This window comes from Acinonyx jubatus, chromosome A2 (assembly GCF_027475565.1).
Source record: "Acinonyx jubatus isolate Ajub_Pintada_27869175 chromosome A2, VMU_Ajub_asm_v1.0, whole genome shotgun sequence".
In the NCBI taxonomy this organism is placed as follows: Eukaryota; Metazoa; Chordata; class Mammalia; order Carnivora; family Felidae; genus Acinonyx; species Acinonyx jubatus.
Genome location: NC_069383.1, coordinates 132,250,346 through 132,268,752, shown reverse-complemented (window position 1 = coordinate 132,268,752; position 18,407 = coordinate 132,250,346). Strand labels below are relative to the sequence as shown.

The 18,407-nt window shown below is 43.9% G+C and overlaps 1 long non-coding RNA gene across 3 annotated transcripts in view; it reads right to left on the bottom strand.

Moving 5' to 3' along the window:
- The window catches only part of LOC113593592 (uncharacterized), a 138,074-nt gene that overhangs the window by 84,646 nt on the left and 35,021 nt on the right, over positions 1-18,407 (bottom strand). For all 3 annotated transcript variants that reach the window (XR_008297059.1, XR_008297060.1, XR_003413874.2), the window contains exon 3: positions 6,058-6,105. This is a non-coding gene — a long non-coding RNA (uncharacterized LOC113593592). The remainder of the gene's footprint in view (positions 1-6,057; positions 6,106-18,407) is intronic.

Here is an 18,407-nt window from a genome sequence, read left to right as displayed (position 1 = left end):
ATACCCAGCAACGACAAGACTATCTCAAAGTTCTTACTCAAATCTTTCCTTGGTTAGCACCTGCTTTGGACATCAGTTCACACTCTATTTGGGGTCCCCCCCCCCCGCCCCCGTCTTGCTGTCCATTGCATGCCTACTCAGCAAACACACAATCCCCATGAAACCGACTTGAACGAGAACAGCAAATTTGACAAATGCCACAGGATTTCATACCGCTGATGGAAAGATGGAGAACTGTTTTAGTTACGTGGAAACAGGGACCTAGCAGGGTTAGATAAGTTTACACCTGAAGAAGAGAAAATCCAGAAGGATGATGTGTTACGAGTTTCAAAAGAAAACTACTTGGCTCTCAAGGGAGAGTGGGAGACCCTGAGACAAGTGATGGGGCCTAGTGTTGTACGGTTGACTCTCTTTGATAAAACTGCTAACACCACACAGGGAGGGGTGGTATTGTATTGTGTTAGCACACATTTTGTCAGAAACACTATGTTCAAAACCCACACGATTCTTGCTTCTTCTAAGAATTAGTATCCCTTACAGTTATGACCCAATTAAGGGTGGCCAACTACAGCCTAATGGCCAAAGCTAGCCAGCCACCCGATTTTGTAAATAAATCTGTACTGGAACCAGCTACACTCACTCATTTCCTTCCTGCCCATGGCGGCTTCTATACCGCCTCTCGAGGCTTCTGTAGTTACAGGAGAGATTTTATTGTCCACAAAGCCAAAAATATTTACCATCTGGCCCTTTACAGAAAAAAAAAACAAAACAAAACTGGTTGATTCCTGACCTAACTTTAAAAAAAATAAACTTTTCTTCTTTATTAAAACATTTTGTAGGAAGACTTCGTTCTAACAAAAGCGTTTTTTCCTTCATTATTTACATTTGTATTTTGATTTCCATTTTAAGTTTGATATATTCTAGGTGACGCCTGTCTCCCTCTTCTTCCTCCCCAAATTACCCTCAGCTGATGGGGCCTTCCTGTACTTCAGGACAAAACACGACTGTTCCTAAAGATGAATTCTTGCTGGTTCCCACTTTAAGGGATACTGACAGTGTTTGTATCCTGGCATTGCTACTTCCTAGCTGACTGCCGGCCAAGTGCTTAACCTCTCTGGGTCTCAGTTTCCCCTTCTGTCAAATGGGGATAACAGCATTGACCTTGCCCAGTTAGTGAACTAAATCAAGATAATGAAGGTCAGGTCCTGACCTCGGTCACTGGTGCACCGTACACACAGACAGTGGTAGCAGTCGTAATTTCTCTTTCCTTATTTCTATTTGGTTTGGAATGGTAGCTTATACTGCCCGGATTCTGGCCCCTAAGCTCCCCTGGGCTTTCCCTGAGTTGCCCACTCTCAGGCTCTTCTCTACCAGGATGGTTTATAAAGCCCTACTTAACCCAACTAACCAGCCCACTCTGTTTGAAAAGTCAGGGATGCATTAAGAATTGGTCTTCACTGTTAAGGCGTTTCCTTTAGTGAGTTGATGTCCTAAGTATCTGCAGCAGCAGCAATGAGGAAACTCACAACCATCGGACTCCAGCAGGGAGATGGAGCCCAACCCAGCTTGCATATAAATGTTCCCAGATGCTCCAACTTCCAAAGGGGCGGTGTGTTGTCATCAGAACCAGTGGACAAACGCGACGGGTGGCCGGGCGGTGATTGTAACGAGGGTGGTAATCAGCAGGCCAGGGGAGAGCGCGATGATTTCCTGACTCGATCGTGGATGAGGAACAATACTGGCTTTCTTCCCCCAGACCTTGTCCTGGTTCCCAACACTCACAGGAACAATTCTCATTAAGCTCCCCTGATAGGCGGTTTCTAAATGGGCCCCAATGATCCCGCCTCTTTGAATTCATGCCTTGTGTAATCCCCCACCCTCGATCGAGTATGGATTGGACCTAGTGACTTAACTTCTAATCAACAGAAATGGCAGAGGTGATGTAATGTCACTTCTGAGACTAGGTTACAAACATGTCGAACTTGCCAGCAGATTCCGTTACTGCTTTCTCGACTTGCTAGTTTTCACGAAGCAGGCTGCCACTGGGAGAGACCCAGATGTCAAGGGGCTAAGCCCCAACAATCCTTAGTGAACCTGCCAACAACATGACCAACTGCCCTCCCCCAGGCAAGATTGCAGATGAACCTGTTGCCCCGACTGATGTCTTCATTCTAGCTGGTGAGTGACCTTGAAGAGAGGACCCAAGTGACTCATACTCAGATTCCTGACCCATACCAACCGTGAGATAATTAATGTGTGTTGTGTTAAGCCACTAAGTTTTGGGCTAATTGGTTATGCAGCAATAGGTAACTAATACAGATTTCTTCCTTAAAGTTAAAAAGCAGAGGAAAGGCCTGTATTTCTGCTGAGAGCGGTGTTCAGTTAGAGAGTCACTTATTTGGTTTTCTGTCAGTTCTTCCTCATCTGATACTGTGCTACATTTAACGACAGCACACTGCTGACAGACCTAACACAACTTCTGATACCGCCAGACCCTATTTAAAAACCTTTCCTGGGGGCGCCTGGGTGGCTCAGTCGGTTGGGCGTCCGACTTCGGCTCAGGTAATGATCTTGTGGTTCGTGAGTTCGAGCCCCGCGTCGGGCTCTGTGCTGACAGCTCAGAGCCTGGAGCCTGTTTCAGATTCTGTGTCTCCCTCTCTCTCTGACCTTCCCCCATTCATGCTCTGTCTCTCTCTGTCTCAAAAATGAATAAACGTTAAAGAAAAAAATCTTTCCTGGCTCACATTGGCTGAAGGAAAGAAGCTCAATTTTTCCGTTTGGTGAGCAAGGCTCTCGTAGATGTCGATGTTCTCCCAGCTGCTAGAACGATCTTCCTAAAACACCCATTAGCACATGACACGGTTGTACTTAGAAGTCTTGGTTGGAGTCCGGCTACCAACTGAACTAAATCTGTGCCCTGCAGCAGGGCAATCAGATTCTGCCACGATCCGGCTCCTCTGCCTTTCTGCCTCACTGCCTTTCTGCCTTTCTGCCTTCTGTGTCTGCAACACAGAAGAGCTTGTCCTACGCACCTAACCTGTGTCGTTAAGATGCATGCTTTCTCTCGGCCTCCACTGCCTTCTTCTTCCCATCATTGCCCAAATCCCCTTCTCTGGAAAATCCATACTTCAAAGATTCAGCCCAGATCATCGTGTAATAAAAAGGAAAAACAAAGAACCCCAAACACACTCATGTATTTGGATCAGCATAGACCATCTCTGGAAGGATCCAGAAGAAACCAATGGCATCGGTTATCTCTAGGGAATGATACTGGATAGTGGGCACAAGGGACAGACGTTGGGAGAGAGGATTTTCACCGTGAACCCTTTTTGACTTTTATAATTTTCCAACATATGAATGTATTTACCTATTTAAACACTAAATGAAACAATTACAGGGGCACCTGGGTGGCTCGGTCGGTTGAGCATCTGACTTCGGCTTAGGTCATGATCTCGTGGTTCATGAGTTTGAGCCCCGCGTCGGGCTCTGTGCTGACAGCTCGGAACCTGGAGCCTGCTCCGGATTCTGTGTCTCCCTCTCTCTCTGCCCCTCCCCCACCCGTGCTTTATCTCTCTCGCTCTCTCAAAAATAAATAAAAGAGAAGAAAAGAAACAATTACAATGAAGGGAAAAAAGTTAATTTTTTGACTCACCTTTGCTAGGAAGACTTCTCTGACTCTCACACACTGAGTGGACCGTGTGATGACTTAGGTGTATGTATCTGTCAGACCCTCTGGTGTCTGAGGTCACAGAGATCAGGGCTCAACCCTTATTCGCCCCTCATTCCGTCCCTCGCTGTTCAGCACAGCGCCTGCTACTACACGGGCCCTCAAAATCTCTGAGGCATAAAAAGCTACAGTTCCTCAGCCCTCCTCAGCCAGACTGGCTCTCCTACTTATTTGCCAGGTCCTTATTGACACAGGGTATTCCCTGACCACCTAACCCGGTTAGGTACCACCGTTGGTCTCTGTTGCAACACCGTGCATTCCTGAATGGCACATACTGTAAGCTATCATTACGGCGATTTGTCCAATGGTCTCTCTCTCTCCTCCTGGAGCATGAGCTCCTTGAGGGCAGGGGCTGTCCTATCTAGTTTTCCGCCGTTTCTGCAATGTCTTGAGCCAGGTCTATCCCACGCGGGGTAAATACTGGAGGAAATACGATTTACTGGCCGACTAAACAGATGAACGAATGGCTGCCACTGCGTCTCCACCAGAGTGACTATGTGAGTGTCTAACAGGCACTCAAGACTGTTTGTTGAATGAATGAATAATGTAAGAGAGGCCGTTTAATCGTGATAATACCGATAACTGAAAGTAACTCATTACATGGTTCCCTCAACCCTTCAGTACCAGCTCATGGAAAAGAATAGCTTCCTTCAGCTCCGTTTAAATTATTCAGAATAAAGGAAAGGAAGTAGGCTCTCGAGGGACATGCTAGAATATCCTTCTCCAATTGTGTGTGTGTGTGTGTGTGTGTGTGTGTGTGTGTGCGTGTGTGAGAGAGAGAGAGAGAGAGGTGCCTCAGCTGCTGTCCATGGACTTGGGGGACAGAGGAATGGACTAGTTCTGTGGTCCTTGGTGCAAATATGCTGCCAGTGGACCATGAAGTCTGTTTTTTTTTTTTTTCTCAAAACCAGCAGTTTAGAGGTTGGAATCCTTACTTAACATGCTTTTTAGAGCAATACTGTTTTGGATGACAAAACTGATGCATGCATTGCAAAGAATTTCAAAGCTAAAGAAAATGTACATAAGGAAATAAAAGTTACCCTTAATCTCACCATTATGGCTGCCTCTTTTTTTTTTCTTACCTATATGTGTTTTAGATTCATTCTTTCTCTCTCACCCCCTTCCTCCCTCCCTCCTCCCTTCCCTCTGTTTAACACATTTGTAATCCCTTTATGTTCTGTCCCGAACACTGTCCTGTAACATTAAATGTGTTTTGACAATCACATTTTCAAGAACTGTATATTATTCCAGTGAATTTGCCCCAATCCCTTATATCAGTTCTTTTCTGTCTATTGCTACTATCGTTCTACCATTAACTAATATACAGTTAAAGGGTGAACAAATTTGACTTTAACTTTGCATTTCCTTTAAGTAGAATTATAGAGAGGGCATTATTGGCTCAAAGAGTACGGAATTTTAAATTACGTTTACAGGAATGGCCAAATTGCGTGGGTAGGATATAGATTCCATGGATCTATATATATGATATAGAGTGCTATAGTTCCATGGTCCTCATCCATAGTGTTTGTTTGATATTACCCTCCCCATAGATTTTCATCGATACTCTTACATTGTTCTCATGTAATACTGTTATATTTAATTAGAAAGGGTCAATTAGAATATGTTCATCATTTATATCTCTTCTTCTGCAAATTGATTTTCCTTATTCACGTATCTCTCTTTTTAAAAATTTTTCTTAACATTTAGTTATTATTGAGGGACAGAGAGAGACAGAGCGTGAGTGGGGGAGGGGCAGAGAGAGAGGGAGACACAGAATCTGAAGCAGGCTCCAGGCTCTGAGCTGTCAGCACAGAGCCCGACTCAGGGCTCAAACTCACAAACCGCGAGATCATGACCTGAAACAAAGTCTGATGCTTAACCAACTGAGCCACCCAGGTGCCCCTCGTGCATCTCTTCTGGAGCCTAAATATTTAAAAATTCAGGGGCGCCTCAGTGGTTCAGTCGATTAAGTGTCTGACTTCAGCTCAGGTCATGATCTCATGGTTTATGAGCTGGAGTCTCATGACATGGGCTCTGCGATGACAATGTGGAGCCCGCCTGGGATTCTTTCTTTCTCTTTCTCTCTGCCCTTCCCCAACTCTCCTCTCTCTCTCAATCTCTCTCTCTCTCTCTCAAGGTAAATAAACTTAAAGAAAAAACAAAAGAATAAAAATTCAATTAAACTTACATATTAATGTTGTCTTTGTGCTTGATTCGACTACCAATTAAAATCGATATTGTAAGTATAATGTATAGAGTCATTTAATGTAAATAATCAGCCTGGAATAAACTACAAACATAAAAATGTTGCGCATTGACAGCTCACTTACCTTCAGCTGACTTGTGATTCCATGTGAACCCTTTGGAATTTCGAGTACCTGAACAGAAACAAAAGAACGGATTTGAGCAGCTCAGATCGGGATGCAAGATCACACTCTGAGGCAGCGACACTCAAAGTAAGGCCCCAGGACAAAAGCCAACACAGTCACCTGGCGGGGACCGAACCCCGTGTGCTGGGCTTTCTCCCACACTCACCAAATTAGATTATCCTGTGGGCCAGGGCTGGGAATTTGGACGTTACCAAGGATCCTGCAGTTTAGGGATGGCTATGGACTTCCTTCTGGCCGTGGACTCTACTGTGCTTTACTCACAATGCAGCCGGCCTGATAGGGTGCCCGTGCCCTGAGGGAGACGGCCCTCATTCAAACAGAACCGTGACCAGGGGCCACCTGCCACAGGGCGAGTTTCTCCTCTTTGGATATGGGATCTTGAGGACACTCAGACAGGGGCCATGTGTTCTAGGGATCTACGTATAATAAGTGCAATACTCAGGAGACAATCTTGAATTTGAGTATCTACGGGGATGATCTGGGAGCCTTTCCCGCCAAGGGGTGAGCTGGTCTTTGACGTTGGGGGTGAGGCGACAGAGGGACGAGGGTAGGGTGAGTGTGTGTGATGGGTGAGTGGGGCTCCCAAAGCAAGGTGGAGAGGGACCCTGGACAGGAAGCAAAAGGTTTGCCCTAGAAAACAGGAGGCAAAGCCTCAGGGAAACAGTGTGAGTAATACCCGTGAGGGAGCGTCTTCCTTAGCAGTGTTCTTCTAATGCCCATGGCTCTTGCGGCTCCCACAAAATTTTTGAAAACCTATTTATTCCTCACATTTTAAAATGGAAGGCTAACCTATTTTATCGTAAGGTTATATAGCTGGGTAGTTTCTAGCACACTTTAATGTTGACGCTGTAAAATAAAATCAGTGTTATTCGCTCTTTTGAATGCATACCGGAGAAGCTAAATATTATGGAGACTTGACACACTGCTCTTTTTTCTGTTTCCATTCCAGTCCCTGCACAGAATTTACTACAACGTCATGTATTTTACCGCTTGAGAGGCTTTTTTATTGACCCCTCTGTTACAATTTTCTGGACCAGGTTTCCGTACAAAGTGAAGCTGTGAAACCTTTAATACCTTCTGTGAATTTGATGCTCTAAATGTTAAACAGTTTCCTCTGTGTTATCATTATAACTATTTTTATTTGTACTTCATTGCTCAAAACAACAGATACATTATACATTTTGATAAATAATTATGAAACATGGGAAGCACAATTTTATTGCAAGCATATATCTGAAATGAGAAGGGGACTTTACCCTTCTATTAATTCCTGAATATTTCTTATTGTCTAAAAGAGACAGAGTCCAGGATCAGTTTTATTCCTTTTTTCCCCCCCCGTTAGTCATACTTGCAAACACTGAAAAACTTTGTTCACATAAGTAGTGGGAAAGGACAGAGTTTCCTTATAGCAACATCACTCAATTCTTTAAACTCTTCTGGGGTATTTGCCAAAAAATCATATGGCGATCTATCATCAAAAATTATTTTTAATGATCTACTAACTGACAACTCCATCAGATCCTTCTTCAATTTTGTTGAAAGCAAAGAGTTGAAAAGGATTTGTAACCCAATCATTAGAATCATTCACTTTCTCAACACTAACAGCTAGATTCTGAATCACCCCTTTGTTTGGAGTCCCGGATTGTCTGTAGCCTGGGGGACTGCACCACAGTAAGATTCAGGGACTGGGTGAGAGGTAGGCCTTTCTTTTGTAAAAGGGGACAAGAGGCAGCTCTCAAAGGGAGGTTGGAGAGGGGACCAGCTGGGGCATCCGTCCCTTTGTGTTTGTGGAGTCCTGCAGGAAGGACACCCTGAAGTTGTGCCCCCCTCCCCCCACCAAAGGAGAACCAGCCTGGTCTCAGAGAGCAGTTTTAGAATCATCTAGAGGGGAGCCGACAATCTGGAAACTATTCCTTTAAAACCATTCATGCCAAAGTCACCCTTAACAGAATTTCGTGGCAAAGCTATGAGAGTAATAACAGATTCAGACGAGAATCATCAGCAGAGGCCAGAAGTGCTGAGGCATAGTCCGATGAGGAACGGGGCAGCTACAGGATCTCAAAACGTTTCTCCGTAAAACACGGATTAATTACTCATTAATTTCCAACTATAAAATACTTGTAAATAAATTAACTTTACCACGGAGACGCTAGCAGATGCTCCGTATGGACAGACACTATATATGGGTGGGTACCGACCGAGAGGATGCACTGAGAAAAACATACTAGCGTTTTCTGCTAGTTCTGCCTAAAAAAGCAAAACCTGCATCTAATCGTGGGGAAACACGTTGAGATAGATACACCCAAACTGAGGAATGTTCTGCAAAGTAACTGGCCTGTATTCTTCAAAAATGTCCAGCCACGGAAAGCGAGAGACTTTGACAGCTAAATGCCACATGTGGCTGGGGTTGGAGCTGACCTGTAAAGGACCTTATTGGGATAATTCGTGAAATGCTAGGGAAATCTGCAGATCAGAAGCTATTGTTTCATGGCTGTACTCTGGCTATGTAAGGAAACATAAGCTAGAATATTAAGGGGTAATGGGGTATCATCTCTGCAAGTTACTTTAACATTTTTTCTTTTAATGTTTATTTATTTTTGAGAGAGAGAGAGACGGAGTGCAAGCAGGGGACAGGCAGAGAGGGAGAGAAACACAGAATCCGAAGTAGGCGCCAGGCTCCGAGCTGTCAGCACAGAGCCCGACACAGGGCTCAAAGTCAGGAACCGTGAGATCATGACCTGAGCCAAAGTTGGACACGCAACCGACGGAGCCACTCAGGCGCCCCTGCAAGGTACTTTTAAATGGCTCAGGAAAACAAATATAAGTATACATATTAAGAGGGTAATAAGGGAGAGGCGCCTGGGTGGCTCTGTCGGTTGAGGGTCAGACTTCAGCTCAGGTCACGATCTCACAGTTTGTGGGTTTGAGCCCGTGTCGGGCTCTGTGCTGACAGCTCAGAGCCAGGAGCCTGCTTCACATTCTGCGTCTCCCTCTCTCTCTGCCCCTCCCCTGCTCGCGCTCTGTCTCTCTCTCAAAAATAAACATTTAAAAACATTTAAAAAGAGGATAATAAGGGAAATATGAAGAGTCTGAGTGAAGAGTACACAGGAACTTGTGCTATTACTGAAGTTTTTCTGAATGTGGCTCAGTCAGTTAAGCGCTTGACTCTTGATTTCCGCTCAGGTCATAATCTCGTGGTTCTGTGCTGACATTACAGAGCCTGTTTGGGATTCTCTCTCTCCCTCTCTCTCTATGCCTCTCCCCGCTCTTGTGCTCGACCTCTTTCTCCCCTAAATAAATAAATAAACATTAAATAAAAAAGAATGAGAAGGTCCTCACTTTGTAATACTAATAAAAACATGGAGAGATATGTGAGTGACTGTCAAAGAAGGGAATGGAGAGGTTCCTTGGCAGCCGGATAATGAGGTTTTCTTTATGTTTATGCAAAGGGAGGGTGGATGAAGGAAGGTTGAGTAACACTACCACAGACAAGAGAGGGAAACCCCCAAATCTGAGACAGGCATAAGAAGACACATAAGGATAGGCCATGGCATCTGATGTTCAAATTTGGTACTTTTCATTGAGAAAAATGATGATGACTCTTGTTCAGTGTAGCCAAGGGGATAACCCCTGTACCGGGCAAGACTGGATTCTTCTCGCCTGTGTTGAACCACATATGATCCCATCTCCTTTGGGCTCTTGCATGCTGTGATACAAATCTCTCAATTCAAGGTCCTTACTGTGAAATATTTGTCTTCAAGCCTCGATCAGTTGATTTCTGCTACAGGCTTTGCTTCCTTCCCACTGACTTGGCAGATGATGGCTATTGTTGTGTCATGTTGTAGTTCTGCTTCCAGCTGGTGCCCCCATCTCTGTCCAGATTCTTGACCTAAGTATTTTCCCCCCAACAAGTACTTGGAATGCTTATTGTGTAAGGAGGAGAAGGCAAACTGGCCTTACCTCACCAAATGGTTGGTAATGGGCCTCTTGGAGTCCTCCATTAAGCAGGATCTGGAAGCCATTTTGGGGCTCAGTGGTTGAGAGTGCCATGACGGATTAGTGAGGTTTGCTACGGCCCTGGGAACAATGATGATAAAATGCTTGGTATACGGGGGCAAGCAGCCTCTGTGGTGGCCCTTAGGCATCCCCTTCTTGGTATTCTTCCCGTCGAGTATAGGCAAGACTTAGTGACTTGCTTGGAATCAACAGAATACAGAAAAAGTGAAAGAACATCACCTCTGTGATTAGGTTTCAAAAGACTGTGACTTCCATCTTGCTAGCAGAGTCCCTCTCTCTTTCTCTCTCTCCATGGCTTTCATGAAGCAAGCTGCCTTTTTGGAGAGGCTCACGTAACAAGGAACGGAGAGTGGCCTCCAGACAATAGCTGGCAAGAAACTGATGCTCTCAGTCCAACATTCCTTGAGGAACGGAGTCCTGCCTTCAGATGAGACCCCAGCCTGGCTGGATGCCTCGAGGGTATACGGCCATGCCAGACAGCCTGAAGTAGAGGGTCCAGCTCAGTGTGCTCGATTCCTGACCCCCACACACTGTACAATAATTTGTTACGCAGTAATAGATAAAGAACATACCATGTATTTGCCATCCTCAGTTTCACCACTTCATATGCACCTTACTGTGGTACAAAAAATAGTAGGAGCAGCACGACACATTTAGCAAGCAGCAAGAAACTATAGGCGAATTTAAAGAAGATAAAGTTACCAGGATCAATCACAAGAACTCAAGACACAGAAATCAGATGCCAGTTAGTGGCAAACAGTCCTGGAGAACTTAGCCAACTTTGAGTTCAACTGGTTTTGATGCTCGGTCCAGTGTAGTTCTTGAGTTTTTATTTTATTTTATTTTTATTTTTATTTATTTTTATTTATTCTTGGGGGGAAGAGGGCAAGCTGGGGAGGGGCACAGAGAGGGGGACAGAGGATCTGAAGCGGGCTCTGCACTAACAGGCTGACAGCAGTGAGCCCGATGCGGGGCTTGAACTCACGAGTCGTGAGATGGTGACCTGAGCCAAAGTCGAATGCTCAACCGACTGAGCTGCCCACGTGGGCCCTTAAGTCTTTGCTGCTCCTATCCGAGCACTCCAGCACGATTCCTTGTTTCTCTCTCTTCTCCCCCCAAACATAGGTTTCATAAGGACAGGGACTCTGTCCATTCATGTTATATTGCCCACGTCTGGCATAGTACCTGGTACATACTAGGCTTCACTAAGTATTTATTGAATGAATAAATATGTTTCAGAGAATGTCAACAGGTCACAAAAGCTTGCCACACGTTTAAAAAACAAAAGAACCAGAAATGGTTACAAAAAAGATTTGTGTGTGTGTGTGTGTGCAAAAAGGGGGCAAGTCTTCCTATCTGGCCAATTCACTCATTTAGGGCATCTAATTCCCTGATAATGTCAGTTAAGTGGGGCATCACTGTAGTAAGTACCATTAATTATTCATTGCTAACACAGTGTTCAAGGTCAAATGAAATCTGATGGAAAATCTCTTCACTGTGGCAAAAAAAAAAAAATCACTTGCTTATTGTTATCACAACTTTTGCTGCTGCTGTATAGAACTTATCTCCTTCCAACATGTTCAGGAGGGACAGGAGCCACTAAATTCATTTTATGGAAAATAAGTCAATTTCATTTACCCGATTGCACATTTCTCTGCTGTTAGGAATTTCCTTAATTTGTAAATAATATTATTTTTGTTTTGAACTATTAATTTTTTAAAGGAATTTTCTTTTTTAAGTTTTGTTTTATTTACTTTGAGGGAGAGAGAGAGAGAGAGAGAGCATGAGCAGGGGGGAGAGGGGAGAGAGAGAGGATCCCAAGCATGTTCTGTGTGGCAGCAAAGAACCCAACACAGGACTTGAACCCACAACCTGCGAGATCATGACCTGAGCTGAAATCAAGAGTCAGAGGCTTAACTGACTGAGCCACCCAGGCACTCCTGTTCTGAACTACTAGAAAGAGAGAGAAGGAAATAAGCTATGGTAGCATAGAGGCAGAATAAAAGAAAAACAAAAAAGATGATTTATGTGACAGAGAAACATGGAGAGCAAGTATCACCAAGCTTTGGAGATCAACCCCTCAACTGCCAAGTATTAAGTTCCCCGGGAACAAATCCACAACTTACACTAAAGCGATTAATTGAGCATTTGCTTAGCTGGCAAAATGGCAAATGGGTGTTGATGCTTTTACTCAGGAAGAACCAGAAATGCCACTGAGGCTTGTCTGGTTGTTCTGTGTTAAGAAGGATTCTGAGGCCTAGCATAGGAGCACCATAACTGACTAACGAGGGCACAGAGCCTAGAGTGAATGTATTAATCAATGAGTTTATGAGCCTTAGATTTCTCTAATGTAATACAGTTAGTCAATTTCAGGGTCATATGTAACTCAGCGGAATCCAATTATGATTTATTTTCTGTATTGCAAGAGTATGACCAGACATGTCTCTAGATTTAAGGAACTTTCAGAAAACAAAAATTCTCTGCTCTTCTAGCCTAGACTTGGTTTACACTTACCTTCAACAGGTTATTTTAGCTTAGGGAAGGATTTCAGGCTCTGAAATGCTATCAGGTTACCCATGAGTGAAAAACAAAGCCCATAAAAAAAATAAATCATTTTTCAAAGATGACAGAATCCACTGATGCCTCTGGCTTACGTGTTTGTATTTCACCATAAAGCAATAACTATATGTCCACTGGTGATGTGCTTTAATCTTAAAATAAATAAGACCCGTTGGCACAGAAACTGGGAGTAGGGTGGTCAGAGGGTAAACAGTACGGCCAGTACTTTCTTCTCACGTTGTACACGATTTCCTTGGGGGCTCCAGCCCCTTTGCTAACCTTGATTAGCACACCAAGCCTTTAAAAAAACGTATATTAAGACCCAAGGAGGGGCGCCTGGGTGGCTCAGTTGGTTGAGCCTCTGACTTCAGCTCAGGTCACAGTCTCACGGTTCGTGACTCGGAGCCCAGTGTCTGGCTCATTTCTGTCAGCGCAGAGCCCTCTTCGGATCCTCTCTCCCCCTCTCTCTGCCTTCCCTCACTTGCGCTCTCTCAAAAATAAACATTAAAAAAAAAAAAAAGATAAAGGAGCTGAAAACACTTTACAACACAGTCATCAAACTTGGAATATGTAGATCGCATAAAGACAGTGAGTATTTTTAGACACCCTCAGCCTGTAAAACCCTTTTTTGTTGCACTCACTATGACACCTGCCACCCTCATGGCAGGACCACAGATTCCTTCCATTTGGCGGCTGGATACTCGGCCTGCATGTAGCTTTCTGCACAGTGTCCACTAGATTCACCAGCTGCACGCAGCTGCCTTCTCACTCCCCTCAAATGTAAGGTGTGGAGCAAGTACCTTCTCCAAGGACCCACCATCTCTTTATCACCGGATACTAGTTCCCCATCATGCTGGTCTTGCGTCCATCCATTCATTTGCTTACAGGTAAGTTTAATAAGAATGTACTGAGAGCCTCGTCATGCCAGCTGGGTGCTAAAGTTAGAAAGGTAAAAAGGAGGGGCGCCTGGGTGGCTCAGTCGGTTAAGCGACCGACTTCGGCTCAGGTCATGATCTCACAGCTTGTGAGTTCGAGCCCCGCGTCGGGCTCTGTGCGGACAGCTCAGAGCCTGGAGCCTGTTTCAGATTCTGTGTCTCCCTCTCTCTGACCCTCCCCTGTTCATGCTCTGTCTCTCCCTGTCTCAAAAATACATAAAACATTAAAAAAAATAAAAAAAAAAAAGAAAGGTAAAGAGGAGACCAAGTGTACATGCATGATACACTGTAGTGAGAAAGACCGAACGTAAACAGGTAAACACATAACGATAAATTGTGTGTTACAAAGGAAATAAATAAGAGACTGAGAAACAGAAAAATCAGGGAGGGATTTCTGGTTTTTGTTAAAAAATAGTAAGACACTAAAAAACAAACAAAAAACATGGTTGCCTGGACAGGAGGGGATGAGAATTCTGTGGAGGCCAGAAATGACCAGAAAGCAAAATGATCAGGGGAGAGCTAACTCTGGAGTTAGCATTTGGTGTAGGGTAAATCTTGCCTCCAGCAGCCTAAATCCTGGGTTTTAATCAGCCACATTTAGGGGACAAGAGGCGGGACATAAGATTGGATTGATGAACCTTTACATAAATCCAGAAACAAAACGTCAACAGCCCTAGTGAGTGAACAAAACAAAACAAAACAAAACAAAACACCAAACCCTCGCCATGGAGGACACTGGGGGTATAATGTCTGACTCAACCTTTGGGTGAAGAAAAAAGAGAACAGAATTCCTTGAGAATTCCTTATCATAAACCCATGGTAAAGGCAATTGGCAGGTTTGGGATTGGATCCACACTATTAACAGAGGACCTCATACCAAAAATGGAACTTTAGGGGTAAGGTGGCGGGTAGAAGGAAAATCTCAAATCTGTGTAGAAACACAATCTGGTTTCAACCCAATTCTCAGAAAATATCCGGAAATAACATTCACAATCAAAACCGCTACAACATTAGGAAACAAAGTTGCCATAAATGAGAGGAGAAATAAAATAAAATTCCCAAGCTGGTGGAGAGGGCAAGATGTGATTAAGAAAGTTCCCCCCCACGCCCGCCCCCATCTGAAGTGGAATGTGTTCAACTGAAAGCTTAAAAGATCATAGGAATAATCCCAAATATATCAGTAGTCACAATCAAATAAATAAAAAAGAAACAACATTTCAGGAAGAAATCAGACCTTATTAGGTGACACCAAAACAGTCCAGCAATACAAAAAGATTGAAAACGAAAGGGTGACTAACCTAAAGAAATATGGGAGCCTGTACTTGTAGAAATAACGCTTCCAGGGATAAAGAGGGTCACTATATTTTGACAAAAGTTTCAATTCATAAGAAAGAAACAAGAATTCTAAACTTATGTTGCCAATAATATAACTTGAAAATATCTAAAGCAAGAGGTTCAAGACCACAAAGATAAATGAATAAGTCTCCTACTACAGTGAGTAAAAACTTAAAAAAAAATTCTTTTAAGTTCATTCATTTTGAAAGAGACAGAGACAGTGCAATGGGGTAGGAGCAGAGACAGAGGGAGAGAGAGAATCCCAGTGCAGAGCTTGATGTTGGGGCTTGAACTCACGAAACCATGAGATCATAACCAGAGTGGAAACCAACAGTCAAGGCTTAACTGACTGAGCCACCCAGGCGCCCCAGGGAGTAAAAATATTTACTTATTTTTGAGAGAGAGAGAGAGAGAGCGCGCGCGCATGGTGCACGAGTCGGGGAGGGGCAGAGAGCGAGGGGGAGACACAGAATCCGAAACGGGCTCCAGCCTCCGAGCTGTCAGCACAGAGCCTGATATGGGGCTGGAACTCACCAGCCGTGAGATCACCACCGGAGCCGAAGTCAGACGCTCAACCAACGGAGCCACCCAGGCACCCCAAAACTTCTTAATCAATAATTGATAAAGGTAGATAGTAGAAATAAAAAATATAATAAAGGAATTTCAAACATGCATATAGAATAGCGGAGACTACTCTGGTGAACGCGCAGAGTATTAGTACTAGCAACTAGAATAAGCCTTTCTTTGTGCGCATACAGGCAACATATGTAACATTTGGCTGTGTGCTGGGGCCCAGAGCAAGTATCGACACATTCCAAGCTGTTGGTATCATATGGACAATAGCAGGCTGGTAAACTACCTCTGTGGGGCGGGGAGGGGGTGGGGGGCCCTGCTTTGTAATGTTTCCAGATTTCTGTCCTATAGATATTCCCACTACAGCTGATTTCAGGCTATCAATGTGTTAACAATAGGTCTGAAAAATTCCTGAATCTCTAACAATCACATCTTGTGTGTCACTGCAAGTTGGCTGCAGCACTGTCTACGAAAAGTAAAGCCACAGGGCATCCGGGTGGCTCCGTTAGTTAAGTGTCCAACGTTTGATCTCAGTTCAGGTCTTGATCTCAGGGTCGTGAATTTGTTCCCGGCATTGGGCTCCACACCGGGCATGGAGTCTACTTATGTTAAAAGAAAAAAAAAAAAACTAGGATGCCTGGGTGACTCAGTTGGTTAAGCGTCTGATTTCGGCTTGGGTCATGATGCCATGGTCTGCGAGATAGAGCCCTGCATCAGGCTGTCAGTGCAGAGCCTGCTTGGGATTCTCTCTCTCTTCCACTCTCTCCACCCCTCCCTGACTTGCACTTTCTCTCTCTCTCAAAATAAATAAATAAACTTAAAAAAAAAAAGTAAAGTTAGCGGTTAATAACAAAAGTGTAACCCTTCATTCATTTAGATATTAAAAACCCACTTCTCAATGGTGCATATGTCAAAGAAGAAAAGACACGGGGCATTCAAGCGGACTGATAATGAAAATACTGCATGTGAAACTTGTATGATGCAGCTAAAGTGTTCTTTGTAGCTCTTTATGACATCTTTGCAGTCTTCGATGATTCTATTTAAAAATAGGAAAGGCTGCAAACAGATGAACTAACACACACCTTAGAAAAAACAACACAAACAAACAAAAACAGAAAAAAGCCAGAGAAAGTTGAGTGAGGGACATAATAACAAAAAGACAGACACTAATGAACGGTAACACAAATATACAATAGAGATGATGGCCACACACAGATATTGGTTGACTTATTAAAGTGATAAAACGGAGAGTCTCTTACAAGATGGATAAAATGAAAAGAAAACCCAAACAAAACAATTATAAGGGGGGAAATGATGAATGCAAGAAAAAATGAAAATAGGAGACTTGTGTGAATAATTTCATGTCAATAAATTGTAAAAAGTTCAGGTGAGATGGATGTGTTCTTAGAAAACTATAAATTATCCAAATGGACTCAAGAAACAAAAAAATGTGACTGGTGCCACCCATGAGTAATCGACAAACCGCCCTACCGCTCCGTGACTTAAATAAGTACGTGCTATTGCTCAGAAGTCCATGGGTTAGCTGAGTTGTTCCTGTGGTCTTGGCTAGGCTTACTCATACGTCTTTGGCCAGCTGCAGACTGGGTAGGTATGGCTACCAACTGAGGTTGAACTCTCTCTCACACATGTTGTAAGGGCAGCTGGCTGCACGATGGTATGGTGTGGCCTCCGTTGAGACATCGGAACTGCCCTCCACGTGGCCCCTCATCCTCTGACAGTCTTGGTTGGGCAGGGTTCTGAGAGAGCGAGCCGACGTGCAAAAGGCCTCTAACACCTGTGTTTGAAAACAGTACGGTAGAAGAACTGTATTCTGTTGGCGAAGAAGTTTACAAAGGCCAGCCCAGATTCTAAAGGTGAGGATATAGGTACTTTCTGTTTGGTGACAGGCCACAGACATAGAGAAGAATGAAGGATTGTGGCCATTTTTGTAATCTATCGTATCCTCACATCATCAAAGAGGTTGATTCAGTTAAAAAGTCTTCTCCCCTGGGCACTTGGGTGGCTCAGTCGGGTAAACGTCTGATTGTTGACTTTGGCTCAGGTAATGATCTCATGGTCATGGAATCGAGCCCCATGTCAGGCTCTGTGCCGAACGTGAAACCTGCTTACGATTCTCTCTCAATCTCCCTCTGCCCCTCCCTCGCTTGCGTGTGCATGTGCGTGGGCAACTTCTTTCTTTCTCTCTCTCTCTCTCTCAAAAAAATAAAAGGTCTTCTCCCCCAACACATCCACTCATACAGGATCTCTTCAAAAACAGGGAAAGAGAGACCACCCCACAACTCATTTTTACGAGGCTTGTAAAACCCAGACACCAAAATTAGACAAGAACAGTGTGAGAGAAGAAAAGTAATAGCCCAAATGCACTGAGGATCATAAACACAATTCTAAGCGGAATCTAAGGAAACAAAATCTGTCAACATATAAAAAGAAATAACGTATCACAATCAAGAAGGAGAGCAAGTTTGGTTCACCCTTGGAAAGTGTACTAAATCACTAAGTCAACAAAACATAGGAAATAAATTCACCCAGTTAAAAAGCATTAAATAAAATTCAGCAAACATTTATGGTAAAAATGCACAGTAAATTTTAAGACTAGAAGGCAACTTTCTTAATTATAAAATTTTTTTTAACGTTTTTATTTATTTTTGAGACAGAGAGAGACAGAGCATGAATGGGGGAGGGGCAGAGAGAGAGGGAGACACAGAATCAGAAGCAGGCTTCAGGCTCTGAGCCATCAGCCCAGAGCCCGACGCGGGGCTCAAACACACAGACCGTGAGATCGTGACCTGAGCTGAAGTTGGACGCTTAACTGACTGAGCCACCCAGGCGCCCCAACAACTTTCATAATTA